The sequence below is a fragment of the Amaranthus tricolor genome, chromosome 2 (assembly GCF_026212465.1).
Source record: "Amaranthus tricolor cultivar Red isolate AtriRed21 chromosome 2, ASM2621246v1, whole genome shotgun sequence".
NCBI lineage: Eukaryota > Viridiplantae > Streptophyta > Magnoliopsida > Caryophyllales > Amaranthaceae > Amaranthus > Amaranthus tricolor.
In genome coordinates this window covers 10,152,630-10,158,629 of record NC_080048.1, presented here as the reverse complement: position 1 = coordinate 10,158,629, position 6,000 = coordinate 10,152,630, and positions in this window count along the sequence as shown.

Genomic DNA, 6,000 nt, shown 5'->3' with positions numbered 1-6,000 from the left:
ACCCTGCGAGAAAATAAGTTGTACGCGAAGTTGTCAAAGTGTGAATTTTGGTTGGATAAGGTATCGTTTTTGGGTCATTTTGTCTCTAAGGAAGGTATTTCGGTGGACCCGGTAAAAGTGGAGGCAGTTCGAAGTTGGCCGACACCTAAGAACGTCACCGAGGTACGAAGTTTCCTAGGTTTGGCCGGGTATTATCGTCGTTTTGTTAAGGATTTTTCGCGTATTGCTCGGCCCATGACCTCGTTAATGAAGAAAGAGAAGAAGTTCCAATGGACGGATGAATGTGAACAGGCCTTCATGACTTTGAAGGAAAGGTTAACTACGGCTCCTGTTCTTACTCTACCTGACCCTAAGTTGGATTATACTGTTTACAGTGACGCGTCGAAGAAAGGGTTGGGTTGTGTTCTGATGCAGGACCGTAAGGTGATTGCTTATGCATCTCGACAACTGAAGGTACATGAAGTTAATTATCCGACCCATGATCTGGAATTAGCCGCTATAGTTTTCGCTCTCAAGATATGGCGGCATTACTTGTATGGCGTTAAGTGTAGGATTTACACTGATCATCAGAGTCTGAAATACCTCTATACCCAACCTGACTTAAATATGCGACAACGTCGGTGGTTAGAGTTGATGACAGATTATGACCTGGAGTTCATATATCACGAAGGGCGAGCGAACTTGGTGGCCGATGCTTTGAGTAGGAAGTCTAGTCACTCGCTATCTGCCCTGAACGGAGTTGAAGAGTTGCATCGGGATTTTGCTAGACTGAACTTGGAAATAGTACGTAAAGGTGAATTACAGGGGTGTCTGAATGCTTTGGCTATTCGACCTTCGTTCTTTGAGGAAATTTTGAGTTCTCAGGATAAAGACCCGAAACTCTTGAAATTAAAGGACCAAGCACGGGAAGGAACAACAGAGGGATTCCTTGTTCATGAAGATGGAAGCTTGAGGTTCAAGGGTCGTTGGTGTTTACCGACAGGGGAGGAATCTTTGAAGGAACGTATCCTGGATGAAGCCCATTGTACGAAATTTTCAGTACATCCGGGTGGTGACAAGATGTACCAAGATCTCAAGTTAATGTTTTGGTGGTCGGGTATGAAGAAGGATATTGCAGATTATGTCTCACGCTGTCTGACATGTCAGAAGGTTAAAAGTGAGCACAAGAGACCAGGAGGGTTATTACAACCGTTAGAAATACCAGTATGGAAGTGGGATGATATCTCTATGGACTTTGTCGTGGGTTTACCTCGAACGAAAGCAGGTAATGATGCACTATGGGTTATAGTTGATCGTTTGACTAAGTCGGCACGTTTCATCCCTATGAACTGTCGCTGGGAAATGGAACAATTGGCACGAGCTTACATTAAGAATGTCGTACGATTCCACGGTGTACCCCGTACTATTGTGTCAGATAGAGACACCCGATATCTGTCACAGTTTTGGCAGACCTTGCAGCAGGCATTGGGTACAACATTGCTCCATAGTACGTCGTTTCATCCGCAGACGGATGGACAGACAGAACGAACGAATCAGATATTGGAGGATATGTTGCGCGCAATTGCCATGGAGTGGCAAGGGTCTTGGGATGAACATTTGGATCTAGTAGAGTTTTCTTACAACAACAGTTATCAAGCTTCTATACAGATGGCCCCATTCGAGGCTTTGTATGGGCGTCGTTGTCGCAGTCCGGTTTATTGGGACGATTTTACTGAAGCGGTGACCTTAGGACCTGAATTGTTGTTTCAGATGAAAGAGAAGGTAAGATTGATAAGGGATCGGTTAAAAGCGGCACAGGATCGCCAAAAGTCGTATGCTGATTTGAAACGACGACCAGAGGAGTTCACCGTGGGAGAACAGGTGTTACTTCGCGTATCACCCTTGCGCGGAGTAGTACGTTTTGGTGCTCGGGGAAAGTTGAGCCCTCGGTTCATAGGGCCTTATGAAGTTTTGGAACGTGTGGGTAAAGTGGCTTATCGGTTAGCTCTTCCAAACTCTTTAGAAAAGGTACATGATGTATTTCATGTGTCTCAACTAAAGCGGTATCATGCCGCAGCCACTCATGTATTAGATCCCGAACCTTTGGATTTGGATGCATCTTTGTCTTACCCTGAGCAACCGATTCGAATCTTGGACAAGAAGGTCCGTAGCACTCGACGGAAGGATATAGTTATGGTAAAAGTTCTGTGGTCGAATCATGAGCGTGAAGCAGCTACTTGGGAAACAGAAGACGCTATGCGAGAAAAGTACCCTCACCTTTTTCAGGTTAGTGGAGTTACGGGGACGTAACTTCTTAAGGGGGGTAGAGGGCGATAGGAATTTCGCGCAAGGAATGTTAAATCTTTGTTTTGGTAGTTGTGTTTTACTCGTGAGTCATGATGTGCATGTGTGTTCTGTGTTTTCCGTTGCCACATAAGTTACGAGGACGTAACTTCTTTTAAGGGGGGTAGTCTGTAACACCCCGTAATTTATCGGGTTTAAAAATAAATAATATATAATAAAATAAAATATAACAAAATAAAATAAATAAGTAATATTAAATTATATTATTTTACATAATTAATTATAAGTAACAAAGTAGGTTAATTTTTACGGTAACGAGTTTTATCGCATGACGTTTTGTGTCGATTGTGATAATAACACAATAATTACTCAATTAATTAGTTAATAATTAAAAAAAAAATATATAGGTGGGAATTTGAAGGGGGCTGCCGGTTTGGGGGTATGGGAGGAGTTTTTGTAACTCCTCTCATGATGGTGTAATTAGGAGTGTTTAATTGGTCCTTGAATTCCTTATTAATCCTAAGCATCAATTGTCTTCCTCACACTTTCAAAAAAAAAATTCAGAAATTCTTCCTCTTCTTGTGCTTGGTTTTCGGCAGCCATATATAAAAAAAAAAAAACTTTGTTCAAATTCAATCTTCAAATCAAAGGGTAAGTAAGTTGAGTTGCTAATTATAAATTTTATTTATAAGAAATTCTAGTATGAGATTATATAATATTTCTTTCAATATGATGAAATCCTATGACTTATTAGGAGGATTGAGTATTTTACATAAGTTTTCTTTTATAATCCTTTGATAAAATTGATTTGTTAAAAGGGTTAAATCATATCTCTGTTATGCAAAATTTTCCTTGATTTACATTCTTTAACAAAGTTTAAATTTGTTATAAGAATAAAGTTTATTCAAAGGTTAAAAATGTATTTATTTTATGGCTTATATTTCTCTAGCAAGATGTTAGTTTGTTAGAAGAAATTTTAAGTGTATGGATTAAGTAATGTAGGTATCTATGAGTTTATAAATCCTTTAACAAAATTTGATTTGTTTAAAGGATTGTCCTTATATATGTGTTTGATTCAAAAATGATGATATATGATTCTCTACAAAATTTTAATTTGATAAGAGAATCAAGTATTTAATTTAATTGTCATGGGTTATGAAACTTTAATTGTTTTTGAAGGATCTTGTGGATGAATATATTTTAAATTGTTAGTTTTGTGTTTTGATGATGTTTGGATTATTGATGGGATTTTATGTATTGTTACATGTGTGGAAATATCAAGTGGATGGTGGGATAGGAGATTTGGTTTTATTTGTTTTATTTTAGTAAAAGGTAAATTTGGTTTTGGTTAGGTATATTTTGATATGGGGATTTAAAAAGGATTGAATAATTTAAATAGAAAAAAAAATATATATATATAAATATAATAAAAATAATTTAAGTAGCGGGAATTTTCGGACAGCAGCTGCTGCCTCGGTAGTGGCGACCCGATCCGAGTATCGGGTGTGTTTCGTTGTGGTTTTATTTAACCGATGCGTTTTTAAAACTCGTAAAACGCTTAAAATAATTAAAAATAGTAATCGGATGCTAGAAATTATGAAATTTGGTACCCAAGATAATTGATGCGTTCCGGACGCAGCGGTGAAGTCGGATTTTTAATTTGAATTTTTTAAACTGTCCGATTTGGCCATAAAAGTTTCTGGTCAGAATGGGAATTTTGGAGCGATCATGAATTGGATGAAAACATTTGAAATTATCAAGTCTTTGTGATATTTTAGTAGTATGGAGTGGATTGTTTGTGTAAACCCGTTATTAAACGTGGTCGTTTTGTGTGTTTGTTAATTACGACCTTGATTCATAAGAGGGTGAAATTCTTGTCGTGCTTGAACGTCGTTTGGAATTGCTGTGCTTAAAGGTACACGCTTAGACCATGCTATTTATATGGTTGTGCAAGTAATGTTGTTTTATTCCTAATCAAGGCATTGTAATCACATAAGGATTAGACACCTCAAATAATATGAAATAATTATGTGGAAATTGAGAATTTATGGATATGTTACCCAAAAGGGTTAACAAATAAATTGGAAAACTATCAACTATTTTTCCCATGGCATTCAGGGATCATTACGATCACCATGGGGGTATGCATACTTTAACCTTTGGCGACCCGAACAGGACGGGCAACGTCTTAGGTAGGTGGTTGCCTTGGGATTAGCTCTCCTAAGTGTATTCCACCAAAACAAATTGGAAATATGACTTGCACGACCCGCACATGTCGGGCAACGTTGCAAGGTTGGAAATAATGAACAAAGATTACATAATAGAGCCTTTGCATGCTAGGGTAAACACAAAGCTTGTATTCAACCTGTTTAGTATATGTATGAAGTCTCTGACGTGTATTGGTTGTTCTTTGGAACCTGCTACGTGTTATCATACGACGTGCAGCAGGTTAATTGCAGGAGGGGGCTGGAGTGAGGATTCAGCTTAGAACCCGTAACTATCAAGCCTAGACTTACTTTGTAATGAGACTAAATAACTCAGTTTATGTAACCGAAGTTTATGATGTTTCTCTTTTATCACGTACAATTTTTAATTTGTCTAGAGGCCGGTGGGCTCTCGAATTGTAAGTAAAGACTTCCGCTGATTTGTTTGGTTTGTTTGGCGCTGTTTACCTTGTGGACCATATTCCTTTACCGGTGGGACGTTGACGATCCGAGTAAAGATGGGTTTCTTGTGTCCGTTTGTGAGTCGGATTCATGTTCTCACATGATATTCCGGGTCACTTAAACCTGGCCGTTACAGTATCAATCCAGTGAAGAGGCCACCATATTGGGGTTTGCAAGGCCCGCATGGTAACACCTCGGTCAAGGGGCGGTATCGGTCACCCTGCGCCCAACGACAAAAGTATGCTCATACCCCCCCTTACGTTGATCCCGTCGGATCTCACGTAGGGGACTACTAAATCAACCGGACATAATCTAGTTGAGTCACGCTAACTAATCATAATCAAGGCTCAATAACTAGGGAATCACTTCGATACCACACACAACCATAGTGCGTTCTCTACTATTTAGAAATTTGTTCTCATAGTCTCCTAATGCTTTGTCACACCAGCTAGGAGCCAAAGTAACCACTATCATCCATTCACGACAAGTTTTCAATTACTTCTAGCACGTACGCAACTCATTCAACACCAAACATAATCGTTAATTCAACAATAACACAAGTCTTTCCATTGACAAAGGAATAAAAGAATTAGGTGAACCGTTTCCTTACATCAACTAACTTTGAGTTATAACAATTTACATTATCTTAGAAAATAAACAACAATTCACACTTAAGTCTCGCAATGTTAAATATAACACTAACATGACATGATGACAATTCTTAAAGTGGTCGGATCGCGACATCCTTCGCTACATTCTACAGAGTTAGAGAGAACTATAATCAAAACAACACGACAAGTAATTTTTTTTTTGCAACCATCGACGATAAGTTGACATTATGCTCTTGGCTTACTAACATTATGCATTATGACTTCAATAACAATCTAATAAGAGTATTTGTAATTCACAACATTCAAACCATAACAATAGCAACTATTATTCCCAATTTGAATACCAAAATCACTTCCATCGTCAACTAAAATCATCAACATTACTAATTATCACGACAATAACCAATCGACTAAGTCTTAAAAAATAATTTTTAAGGTTA